General features: G+C 35.2%; 1 long non-coding RNA gene across 1 annotated transcript in view; it reads left to right on the plus strand.

Annotated features, from left to right (window-relative positions):
* LOC116478865 (uncharacterized) overlaps positions 1–13,943 on the plus strand; it is a 148,948-nt gene that overhangs the window by 2,767 nt on the left and 132,238 nt on the right. Inside the window, exon 3 of the long non-coding RNA XR_004250870.2 lies at positions 11,006–11,131. This is a non-coding gene — a long non-coding RNA (uncharacterized LOC116478865). The remainder of the gene's footprint in view (positions 1–11,005; positions 11,132–13,943) is intronic.

A 13,943-nucleotide genomic window follows, 5' to 3' on the forward strand; every position in this document is an offset into this window, starting at 1 on the left:
ATAGTAACCCCACATCATTGAGTGCTCAAGTTCCCAATGCTTCCACTCTATTTCATCTAGACAGCCATTCTTCTTCTTCTTTTTTTTGAAACGGAGTTTCCCTCTTGTTGTCCAGGCTGGAGTGCAATGGCGTGAACTCTGCTCACTGCAACCTCCACCTCCCAGGTTCAAGTGATCCTCCTGCCTTAGCCTCCTGAGTACCTGGGATTATAGGTGCCTGCCACCATGCCTGGCTAATTTTTTGTATTTTTGGTAGAGATGGGGTTTCACCATGTTGGCCAGGCTGGTCTGGAACTCCTGACCTCAAGTGATCCACCTGCTTCGGCCTCCGAAAGTGCTGGGATTACAGGCATGAGTCACCGTGCTTGGCCAACAGCCATTATTCTTATACACATCCACAGACCTAGAGAAGTTAGTTTGAAGTTTCTGTCTGTGCCATATGTTACACTTGAGACCAGCCCCATTGCTTCACTTTTCCCAAGATATGAGTGTCAAGTTTTATCCAAGCCTTCACTCCAAACTCATCCTCTGATGCCTAATTAGTTCTTCCTTCTAGAGCCCTGTTTTCCATTCTTTACCAAGGAACTCCTTTCCTTTCTTGAACAAGTTAGAATCTGGTCCCATTCATCAGAGCTATTCTGATACTATTGAGTCTATATAAGGTTAAAGCTTGTATTCTTTAATTACCCAGGAAAGGTTGCATGCACTATCACCAGCAGCTGTCAGGTACAATACAGCATCTGGCATGGGTTGGGAGGTGGAGGGTGGAGGGTATTGTTGAAGCCTTTGTCAAAAAAAAAAAACTTACATTTTACTGAAGATGCAAATTTAGTCAGTAAAGGGAGGGATACAAAATTCTCTCCCCATCTGCTCTTGGTTGATATGTTACTAAGCTTGGAAAAATTAGATGATTTTTTTAACCAGTAGTTTCCCCCCCATTTTGTATTCATCTGTCTTATAAACCAATGGTTTTATACAGGCATATTTTTAACTGCATGGAAATAAGAATATATATATATAATGAGTTCGTTTTACATGCAAAGCTTAACAGAAGTCATAATATTAAGAAATACAAAAAATTTGGAAAGAATCTAATAAAATTAAGAAGAGAAAATAATAAAAAGTGAAACTATAGGATAACAAAAAAATAAATATGTGGTACTTGAGACTTCAGGATTAATTCATTTTCAATACTTTTTAACAAAATAATTATTATATCTACTATTGATTTAGAATTTACTAGGAGCCAGGCATTTCTCTAAATTTGTTTATATTATTATAAATCTTTATAAGTATAATATAAAAATTACTATGTTTATTTTACTATTTATTTTAAATAATTTATTTATAAATTCACTATATTTGTTTTAAAGATAATGAAAGTGAGGAAGTCACAGAGAGATTAACTTTATCACACACAGCTAGTTAGTTGTAGAGCCATGGTATGAATCTGAATCTACCAAATTCCAATTCTCTAAATTTTTTTCTAAGTTGTTTTATGTTTAAGCTGTAGTTCTTAGTAATATATTTATATTTAGTGTTAATTTTTAACACAACAATATACTATCTTTGTATGTGTTATTGTTAATAAAATTATATGGCCTTCAAAAAATGTTTACATATTTTTCAAAGCTTTTTTATATATATACATATAATCATTAAATTTATTTGTGATTTATGTGGCACAGAAACAGGAAAGCATATATATGACAATAGGTAAAAAATAACAAATCTAAAGATATAATAATGGCAAGAAATTAAATGAATTTCAGAGGATATTTTATATTAAAAAAATCAAGAATTAAAATTTTACAATATAGAAAAAGACATATAATACAAAAGCTGATAAAGAGGAAGATGGTTGATAGAAAAAATAAAAATGATGTTGAAAAATAAAAATGAGGTCAGAAATAAAATGTCACTGTAAATTAACAATTAGTGCAACACCAGTATTATCTTAATGTACTGAAATTCTATAATTTCATAAAATGAAAAAAATTATAGTACCCAGTTTCAACAAAGGGGAGCAAGCTTGTTAACATTTGCAAAAGTACAGGAGGAAACAATAAATAGATAAAAATAGTTACATTAATGAATGATCATAGAGAGAAGATATCAGAAAGCTGACAAAGGTATGATTGGTGTTCTTGATGTAGGAATCAGAAAAGGAAAAAAAGAAGCAACATTCATTCTTATTTCTTTCAGCCTTAGGAACAAGTTAATTTGAACATGTAAAGATAACTATATAAAAAGATAAAGAAATACCAAAGTCACTATAATACTAAGTAGGTCAACATTTAGATATATGTTGGTAATTTCAAGCAGAAAAAGAAAATGAAAAACCTACATAAGAAAAATGAGGACAGATTCAGATATATTGTACCACATAAAATGCCAGAAGAAAATGAAATAATCTCTTAATTCATTAAGAGGATTAAGGAGGAAACGATTGTGACAAAAGACACATTAGCCAGCAAAGATTTTTCACATATAAAGATAAAAAGCACATCAAAACAAGTATTTTTTAATGTTTAAAGCAATAATGCATGCATGAAGCAAAAAACGAGTGATCATAAAAACACATAACATTTAAATAATCTTTTGAGAAACATAACAATGTGCAATGAGGTGCACATCAAGATAAAGAATTCCAAAACAGGAGGGTGGAGCCAAGATGGCCGAATGGGAACAGCTCCGGTCTCCAGCTCCCAGCCCCAGCGACACAGAAGACGGGTGATTTCTGCATTTCTGCTTGAGCTTTGAAGAGAGTAGTGGTTCTCCCAGCAGGCAGCTGGAGATCTGAGAACGGACAGACTGCCTCCTAAAGTGGGTCCCTCACCCCTGAGCAGCCTAACTGGGAGGCACCCCCCCAGTAGGGACAGACTGACACCTCATTCAACCGGGTACTCCTCTGAGACAAAACTTTCAGAGGAACGATCAGACAGCTGAATTTGTGGTCTCACGAAAATCCGCTGTTCTGCAGCCACCGCTGCTGACACCCAGCCAAACAGGGTCTGGAGTGGACCTCTAGTAAACTCCAACAGACCTGCAGCTGAGGGTCCTGTCTGGTAGAAGGAAAACTAACAAACAGAAAGGACATCCACACCAAAAACCCATCTGTACATCACCATCATCAAAGACAAAAAGTAGATAAAACCACAAAGATGGGGAAAAAACAGAGCAAAAAAACTGGAAACTCTAAAAAACAGAGCACCTCTCCTCCTCCAAAGGAACGCAGTTCCTCACCAGCAACGGAACAAAGCTGGATGGAGGATGACTTTGATGAGTTGAGAGAAGAAGGCTTCAGACGATCAAACTACTCTGAGCTACGAGAGGAAATTCAAAACAATAGCAAAGAAGTTAAAAACTTTGAAAAAATATTAGAAGAATGGATAACTAGAATAACCAATGGAGAGAAGGGCTTAAAGGAGCTGATGGAGCTGAAAGCCAAGTTTCGAGAACTACGCGAAGATTGCAGAAGCCTCAGTAGCAGATGCGATCAACTGGAAGAAAGGGTATCGCTGATGGAAGATGAAATGAATGAAATGAAGAGAGAAGGGAAGTTTAGAGAAAAAAGAATAAAAAGAAATGAACAAAGCCTCCAAGAAATTTGGGACTATGTGAAAAGACCAAACCTACGTCTGATTGGTGTACCTGAAAATGATGGGGAGAATGGAACCAAGTTGGAAAACACTCTGCAAGATATTATCCAGGAGAACTTCCCCAATCTAGCAAGGCAGGCCAGCATTCAGATTCAGGAAATACAGAGAACGCCACAAAGATACTCCTCGAGAAGGGCAACTCCAAGACACATAATTGTCAGATTCACCAAAGTTGAAATGAAGGAAAAAATGTTAAGGGCAGCTAGAGAGAAAGGTCGGGTTACCCACAAAGGGAAGCCCATCAGACTAACAGCTGATCTCTCAGCAGAAACTCTACAAGCCAGAAGAGAGTGGGGGCCGATATTCAACATTCTTAAAGAAAAGAATTTTCAACCCAGAATTTCCTATCCCGCCAAACTAAGCTTCATAAGTGAAGGAGAAATAGAATACTTTACAGACAAGCAAACGCTGAGTGATTTTGTCACCACCAGGCCTGCCCTAAAAGAGCTCCTGAAGGAAGCACTAAACATGGAAAGGAACAACCGGTACCAGCCACTGCAAAAACATGCCAAATTGTAAAGACCATCGAGGCTACGAAGAAACTATAGCAACTAACGAGCAAAATAACCAACTAACATCATAATGACAGGATCAGATTCACACATAACAATATTAACGTTAAATGTAAATGGGCTAAATGCTCCAATCAAAAGACACAGACTGGCAAACTGGATAAGGAGTCAGGACCCATCAGTGTGCTGTATTCAGGAAACCCATCTCACGTGCAGAGACACACATAGACTCAAAATAAAGGGATGGAGGAAGATCTATCAAGCAACTGGAAAACAAAAAAAGGCAGGGGTTGCAATCCTAGTCTCTGATAAAATAGACTTTAAACCAACAAAGATCAAAAGAGACAATGAAGGCCATTACATAATGGTAAAGGGATCAATTCAACAAGAAGAGCTAACTATCCTAAATATATATGCACCCAACACAGGAGCACCCAGATTCATAAAGTAAGTCCTCAGTGACCTACAAAGGGACTTAAACTCCCACACAATAATAATGGGAGATTTTAATACCCCACTGTCAACATCAGACAGATCAACGAGACAGAAAGTTAACAAGGATATCCAGGAATTGAACTCAGCTCTACATAAAGTGGACCTAATAGACATCTACAGAACTCTCCACCCCAAGTCAACAGAATATACATTTTTTTCAGCACCACACCACACCTATTCCAAAATTGACCACATAGTTGGAAGTAAAGCTCTCCTCAGCAAATGTAAAAGAACAGAAATTATAACAAACTGTCTCTCAGACCGCAGTGCAATCAAACTAGAACTCAGGATTAAGAAACTCACTCAAAACCACTCAACTACATGGAAACTGAACAACCTGCTCCTGAATGACTATTGGGTACATAAGGAAATGAAGGCAGAAATAAAGATGTTCTTTGAAACCAACGAGAACAAAGACACAACATACCAGAATCTCTGGGACACATTCAAAGCAGTGTGTAGAGGGAAATTTATAGCACTAAATGCCCACAAGAGAAAGCAGGAAAGATCCAAAATTGACACCCTAACATCACAATTAAAAGAACTAGAAAAGCAAGAGCAAACACATTCAAAAGCTAGCAGAAGGCTAGAAATAACTAAAATCAGAGCAGAACTGAAGGAAATAGAGACACAAAAAACCCTTCAAAAAATTAATGAATCCAGGAGCTGGTTTTTTGAAAAGATCAACAAAATTGATGGACCGCTAGCAAGACTAATAAAGAAGAAAAGAGAGAAGAATCAAATAGATGCAATAAAAAACGAAAAAGGGGATATCACCACTGATCCCACAGAAATACAATCTACCATCAGAGAATACTACAAACACCTCTATGCAAATAAACTAGAAAATCTAGAAGAAATGGATAAATTCCTCAACAAATACACCCTCCCAAGACTAAACCAGGAAGAAGTTGAATCTCTGAATAGACCAATAACAGGTTCTGAAATTGTGGCAATAATCAATAGCTTACCAACCAAAAAGAGTCCAGGACCTGATGGATTCACAGCTGAATTCTACCAGAGGTACAAGGAGGAACTGGTACCATTCCTTCTGAAACTATTCCAATCGATAGAAAAAGAGGGAATCCTCCCTAACACATTTTATGAAGCCAGTATCGTCCTGATACCAAAACCTGGCAGAGACATAACAAAAAAGAGAATTTCAGACCAATATCCTTGATGAACATTGATGCAAAAATCCTCAATAAAATACTGGCAAACCGAATCCAGCAGCACATCAAAAAGCTTATACACCATGATCAAGTGGGCTTCATCCCTGGGATGCAAGGCTGGTTCAACATACGCAAATCAATAAATGTAATCCAGCATATAAACAGAACCAAAGACAAAAACCACATGATTATCTCAATAGATGCAGAAAAGGCCTTTGACAAAATTCAACAACCCTTCATGCTAAAAAATCTCAATAAATTAGGTATTGATGGGACGTATCTCAAAATAATAAGAGCTATCTACGACAAACCCACAGCCAATATCATACTGAATGGGCAAAAACTGGAAGCATTCCCTCTGAAACCTGGCACAAGACAGGGATGCCCTCTCTCACCGCTCCTATTCAACATAGTGCTGGAAGTTCTGGCCAGAACAATCAGGCAGGAGAAGGAAATAAAGGGTATTCAATTAGGAAAAGAGGAAGTCAAATTGTCCCTGTTTGCAGATGACATGATTGTATATCTAGAAAACCCCATTGTCTCAGCCCAAAATCTCCTTAAGCTGATTAGCAACTTCAGCAAAGTCTCAGGATACAAAATTAATGTACAAAAATCACAAGCATTCTTGTACACCAATCACAGACAAACAGAGAGCCAAATCATGAGTGAACTCCCATTCACAATTGCTTCAAAGAGAATAAAATACCTAGGAATCCAACTTACAAGGGATGTGAAGGACCTCTTCAAGGAGAACTACAAACCACTGCTCAATGAAATACAAGAGGATACAAACAAATGGAAGAACATTCCATGCTCATGGGTTGGAAGAATCAATATCGTGAAAATGGCCATACTGCCCAAGGTAATTTATAGATTCAATGCCATCCCCATCAAGCTACCAATGACTTTCTTCACAGAATTGGAAAAAAACTACTTTAAAGTTCATATGGAACCAAAAAAGAGCCCGCATCGCCAAGTCAATCCTAAGCCAAAAGAACAAAGCTAGAGGCATCACGCTACCTGACTTCAAACTATACTACAAGGCTACAGTAACCAAAACAGCATGGTACTGGTACCACAACAGAGACAAAGATCAATGGAACAGAACAGAGCCCTCAGAAATGATGCCGCATAGCTACAACTATCTGATCTTTGACAAACCTGACAAAAACAAGAAATGGGGAAAGGATTCCCTATTTAATAAATGGTGCTGGGAAAACTGGCTAGCCATATGTAGAAAGCTGAAACTGGATCCCTTCCTTACACCTTATACAAAAATTAATTCAAGATGGATTAAAGACTTATATGTTAGACCTAAAACCATTAAAATCCTACAAGAAAACCTAGGCAATACCATTCAGGACATAGGCGTGGGCAAGGACTTCATGTCTAAAACACCAAAAGCAATGGCAACAAAAGCCAAAATCGACAAATGGGATCTCATTAAACTAAAGAGCTTCTGCACAGCAAAAGAAACTATCATCAGAGTGAACAGGCAACCTACAGAATGGGAGAAAATTTTTGCAACCTACTCATCTGACAAAGGGCTAATATCCAGAATCTACAATGAACTCAAACAAATTTACAAGAAAAAAACAAACAACCCCATCAAAAAGTGGGCAGAGGACATGAACAGACAATTCTCAAAAGAAGACATTTATGCAGCCAAAAAACACATGAAGAAATGCTCATCATCACTGGCCATCAGAGAAATGCAAATCAAAACCACAGTGAGATACCATCTCACACCAGTTAGAATGGCCATCATTAAAAAATCAGGAAACAATAGGTGCTGGAGAGGATGTGGAGAAATAGGAACACTTTTACACTGTTGGTGGGACTGTAAACTAGTTCAACCATTGTAGAAGTCAGTGTGGCGATTCCTCAGGGATCTCGAACTAGAAATACCATTTGACCCAGCCATCCCATTACTGGGTATATACCCAAAGGACTATAAATCATGCTGCTATAAAGACACATGCACACGTATGTTTATTGCGGCACTATTCACAATAGCAAAGAGTTGGAACCAACCCAAATGTCCAACAACGATAGACTGGATTAAGAAAATGTGGCACATATACACCATGGAATACTATGCAGCCATAAAAAATGATGAGTTCGTGTCCTTTGTAGGGACATGGATGAAACTGGAAAACATCATTCTCAGTAAACTATCGCAAGGACAAAAAACCAAACACCGCATGTTCTCACTCATAGGTGGGAATTGAACAATGAGAACTCATGGACACAGGAAGGGGAACATCACACTCCGGGGACTGTTGTGGGGTGGGGGGAGGGGGGAGGGACAGCATTAGGAGATACACCTAATGCTAAATGACGAGTTAATGGGTGCAGGAAATCAACATGGCACATGGATACATATGTAACAAACCTGCACATTGTGCACATGTACCCTAAAACCCTAAAGTATAATAAAAAAAAAAAAAAAAAAAGAATTCCAAAACAAGAAAGCCAAACACAGAAGGTGTCACAGTTGACACTGAGACTATTGAAACGTAAAATAAAACTACTTTTTGCAAGAACAGCTATAAAATACAACATGTTAATAACTATTAATGAAGAATATGTAACATAAAAGGTAAAACAAAATTAAGAAGTGTCTAAAATCCTAGACTATTCCAAAAAAATTGGTAAAGATGTTAAAGTTTCATATTTGAGATGAACTAATTTATTCATAATATACACGTACACAAACATATGTATATGGAAGTCAATACACACTATTTCATGCTTTGAGCTTGTAATTAGATAAATATGTAAAATATATCATTGCTATTTTTGTTTTTAATAAAAATTTAACAAGTGGAATAATTAGAAAGAGAATGCATAGCTTAACAAAGAGTAGTGAAACAAACCAAAATTACAAAAACTCTAAAAAACAGGAGAGGGAGACATATTTCATCAAATAAAAGACAGGGAAAGAAAAAAAACAAAAGGAAGCAAAATATAGAGAAAAAAGGATTACACTTCTGAATTACTAAGTTCTGCATTAAGAGAAAGTGATCCTCAAATTTAATAAAAACCAAATATATTTATTTGAATTCTATAAGAAGTGCAATCAAAACCACATTATAAAATGGACACAAACATTTTAAGTATTATGATTTGTTAAAAACAATAGCAGCAAAATATAAAATAAAATTTTTTTCATCTTTTTTTACATGAAATGTAAAAAAAGACATCTAAACGGAATTCTTAATAATTAAGTAATCAAAAATAATAAGTATTCTGAAATCAAATATTATGATTATAATGTTGTGTTGATTTAATTAAGATGTGTCTAAATCCATAATAGGAAAATAAAAATCTTAAATTTTCCCCTCCAAAGTTATACCATATATAGTATTACTAGGTCATTTATTAGGGCAAAACTTTCTTGTATATATATTACCAGTTATTCCGTGGTATGGAAATATATACATCTAGATATTTAACCAAAATTTTAAACAATAAAGAATTCTTGAAAAATTATCCTTTAAGCTATTTATTCTAAATAAATTGAATTTTTGAGCAAAGACATATGTAAAAAGAGTACTGCTATATTATTTTTAGTATAGAAACATGACATACCCTATGCTGTGAAATTGTTTAATAATAATCTACTATAGATAGAAGAATTGCCGTGGCATATCTATACCTTATTATATTGTACATATTATATACACATTTAAATAGAAATGTTTTCTAAAATAAGATTATATTTAAATTTACTAAGTATAAATATTTATTTACTTTGGAGATACATAAGATTTCAATTGATTATTTTAACTGCCTTTTGGGGGCTTTTCACATTCCATCATTCTTAGAGAAAAGTTCTTTCTGATGGCAGTGTCTAAGGTAATGTAATATAAATAAAAAATATTTGTAGAATGCAACAACAGAAACATTTCTTGAAGACTTTTCTTTAATACTAGACCTCATTTTGGTTATATTATCTGTATAACGTCTCCAGAACTTTCAGATCTCAAGTAAATTAAATGCTGAAGTCAAATAAAACTGGCTCCACAATGATAACATTCAGGTATCAAGTACAGATTGCCTGCCCCCTGAAGTCTGTGTTTTACATATTTAACTATGAATTTGAAATTGTTATTATTAAAAGGTTTATTTTAATAGCTATCTGCCTATTTGTATTTTCTCTATATACATATCTTTATTTTTAATTGACAAATACAATGTATATATATTTATGGGGTACAACATATACCTTAATAGATGTATATGTTGTGAAATGGCTAAATCAAGCTATTTAATATATATATTATATCATATATTTTTGTGGTATGAACACTTGACATCTACACTTTCAGCAATTTCCAAGAATACAATGTATTGTTATTAACTGCAGTCACCATGAAGTACAGTACATCACTTGAACTTGTTCCTCCTGTCTAACTGAAATGTGTCCTCTAAGCAACATCTCCCCAGTTCTTCCAGCCCCCAGCCTTCGGCAACAACCATTTTACTCTCTGTTTCTATGAGTTTTATGTTTTTAGATTCCACATAAACCTCTTCCATGAAAGAGATCATATAATATTTGGCTTTCTGTGCCTAGCTTATGTTTAAAAAAATCTTGAGTTTTTTTAATTTGATTTAAACAAGTATTAAGCATACTCCCAACATTCTGATAATTCCTTCACCTTCTTTTAAAGTTGAATATATATATATATATATTCTGCAGAAAGGGTGCTCCTCGCAGATGGAACAGTGGCAAGAGCACACTTGAACAAAGGAAAAGCAGACATATTTATCCCTTATGCATTTGGGTTGTCCTTACCACTGTGTCCTGCATCCATTGGCTGGACCTGGACCTTATAGTCTTAAACTGATACCCGATTTTAACCTAAAATTTTTCTAAATAGGTAAGTGAAAGGGAGAACAAAGAAGGAGAGAAAGTTGCTTATGAAAGGTTTAAGGAAGCAATAACATTTCCAAATAAGGAAGGGGCATAAGCTATGAGCTAAGACTTGCCTGGGCCTGTCCAGACATGCCTAGGTAAGCCAAAGCAAATAACTGGGCTAAAGTGTAAGAACTAATAGTTGATAGGAGGCTTTAGAGTAAGAAGCTATTATTTCTAGTGTCTATTATTTTATTTTTAAACCAAGACAAGATTTGAAGGGAACTTTTCTACTTTCTACAGTGTGTGACACATGTGCTCATGGATTATTGTCCAAAGCAAGTCATGTGACCAAGCCTAACATCAACTGGGTGAAGAACTATATGTTCCTTTCTCAAGAGGCACTACAAGTGACATGCCAACGGGCAGGTAAGATCCTCTCAAATGAAGGGACTGTGAATATTTGACTAATAATACAAATATTTACTGGCTATTTTACAGTGATATTTACAGGCTATTTTACAGTGATATTTACAAATATCACTGGCTAACTTTTCCCAGCTAGATATCCTGAAAGAGGCACAGTTTCAACAGTAAATGGTAAATTTACCTTGATTGCACTGAAGGCTATTTCTTTAAAACTATTTTCTTTCCTTTTGACTATTCCATGTATCCTTTCAGAAGTAAACATTGTTTTTACCCCTTTAAAAAGTCTCTACTTATAACATGCACTTAATTTGGAATTTATCTAACATTGCCAGTTTGATATAGATAGAGAAATTTAATGAGAAAATTCAGTTCTATATTTAGAATACGGATTCTTCAAGATGTTTCTGACATGCATTTGTTTTCATTGAAACATTAAAAAAATTATTTAGCTAACATCTGAGGAGCACATTGACTTTTATACAGTTCAACTTTTTTTAAAATGAAAGAACTAGTGTTTCTTGTAGAAGGGAGGAATGGAGATTAGCACCAAAAGAAAATTTGACTTATTCTTTGTCTCATTTGGTCTTGAAGGTTAGAGTCTGAATATGTCCAGGAAGTGTATCTTATGAATAAGAAACTAATACATCACATTTTCACAGAAATTATTTTTAAATAATCAGAGTTGGTAAATTCAGTTTGTCTGTTTTTTTTTTGTTTTGTTTTGTTTTGTTTTTTTACCCTAAGGCAAGCTCACAGCCTATACTTAAAGTTGTAAATATAATCCTTAAAGTGTAAATTTCTAGGCAGAGCATGGCAAGGTAGATGAATGGATTCCATTAATGTCTGTGGAACCAATGGAGTTAAATCCTTTTTTCGTTTGTCTCAAAAATGAAGCCGTAAGCAAGCTTTGCAAATGGCAAGAGTAATAACAGTTAAGTCATGAACCTAAGGCTCTCAGTGTTAATGTTCTAATTCATTAAACCAACTCTTTTCCTGATGGAAGTCATTTTCTAAATGGTTTCTAAGCCAAAATGCCTGGCATAATTAAAATTTAAATTTTGGTTATTTTCTTCACTCTCCCCCATTTTTTTAATTCTTAAAAAATACTTTGTATCAAATACAACTCTTCAAAATGTATGACAATTTTCTTATTTGATAATTTTAATTTCATGATTTACAAAATTAAGCTCACTAAATATGAAGAAAATTCACAACTGAATGTATTCTAAATCCTAGGAAAACATTCACTAAATTGAGTCATTTAATAGTTCTAGAACAGGGATCAGCAAACTGTGGCCTGCAGCCAATTTTTTAAAATAACATTTGTTTACATATTACCTATAGCTGCTATTTTGGTGCTGCCATGGCAGAGTTGAAGGAAAGGAAAAGAAAGGAAAGCAAAGGCTTCCTTCTCCATAGTACTCAGATGCCTGCCAAGGTGATGGAGCTATGTGACATAGAAAGAATTTAGTAGTTGTTTTTTTTTTTTTTTCTCCTCAGATTCCTACTATCCTATAAAATTGGAACTTTAGTCTTTTTAATGGAAAGATGATTTCATTCTTCCATTCATTTTGATAGGCTTGTCCCAATAACAGGAATATGATTTAAGTCAGCTATAACTGTGTCCACAGTTTTCTTTGTTAATATCACAAATCTCTTGTTTTAGAACATAGGATGAGACAAGACAAGATCTTTTATATGGCTGGTTTGGAAAGTGTCTGCTATGGAGATCCAAATTTTCCCACATAATAAGTCCAGAGGTGAATTTGGTGGGGCAGGGGTGGAGTCGGGGGTGGATAGTATCAGACCTAACTTTGACCTTCAGTTCAAACCAAGTTCTTCAGTAGACTTCTACTAGTAATATACACAGAAACTGATATTTGGATTCCTATTTATTTTTTTTTTCTAAATTACCCAATTGACTGAGAATTTGGAGATAGGAGAACAGAACTAATACCATGCCCTAACTCCAACCCCAACCCTCTAACTTTAGCATTCCTGGGGCTGACCAGGAATTTCCCCTGGCCAGGAAAGAAACAAATTTACTACCAAACCTAATATTTCAAGTGGACAAAAATTTGTAAATTGAGAGGAGAAGTACTTCTCTCTCTTTAGCACACACTGTTTAGCCCATAAAGTAGAACCATTTTCTTTGTGGAAGCATAGAGAGAACATCTGCCTTCTCTCCACATCTAGCCCAAGGCTTGGTCCCTTCAGACCCTCTTGGCCTTGAGGGCACACTGTGATTGACAAGTGGGAAGAAAGTCAGAATTCCCTTTGTGGCTGCAATAGAAAGATATTCTTCTGAAAAATGAATTCCACTATTTATATGTGAATATAGAGAAATTCAGGGCTAGCTTCATGGATATATGACCTGTGCACTTGTACAGAGTCCCATGCTTAGAAGAGTATAATGTTTGGTTTAATATTCTGCTATCATTGTCTCAAAATAGGCCCAATAAATTAGGAAGCTATCCTGGGTAGGGTATTAGAAGTCACATTCTCTTGTTAAGTTCAACCAGAAATAATGTCATATTTTGATGTTTATGTTTTCCCATGTATACTTCTTAATTGCTGCATTTCTCAGTTGGGAAAAAAACAAACTGGTGTAATATTGCCCACAAAGAATCTTCATTTAAAGTTGGTCAAATTATCATTTATGTTTTCCCCACACAGGATGGGTTACACCCAGAAATCTCACATTTAGTACTTTGCTTAAGCAGATTATTAAATGTCTGTCCATAAATAATTTCTCATAGACTTGCACAACCACAACACATCTTTAGAAGTAAAACCCCAATTTATGTATGAA

Source organism: Hylobates moloch, unplaced genomic scaffold (genome assembly GCF_009828535.3).
Source record: "Hylobates moloch isolate HMO894 unplaced genomic scaffold, HMol_V3 SCAFFOLD_3, whole genome shotgun sequence".
Lineage (NCBI taxonomy): Eukaryota > Metazoa > Chordata > Mammalia > Primates > Hylobatidae > Hylobates > Hylobates moloch.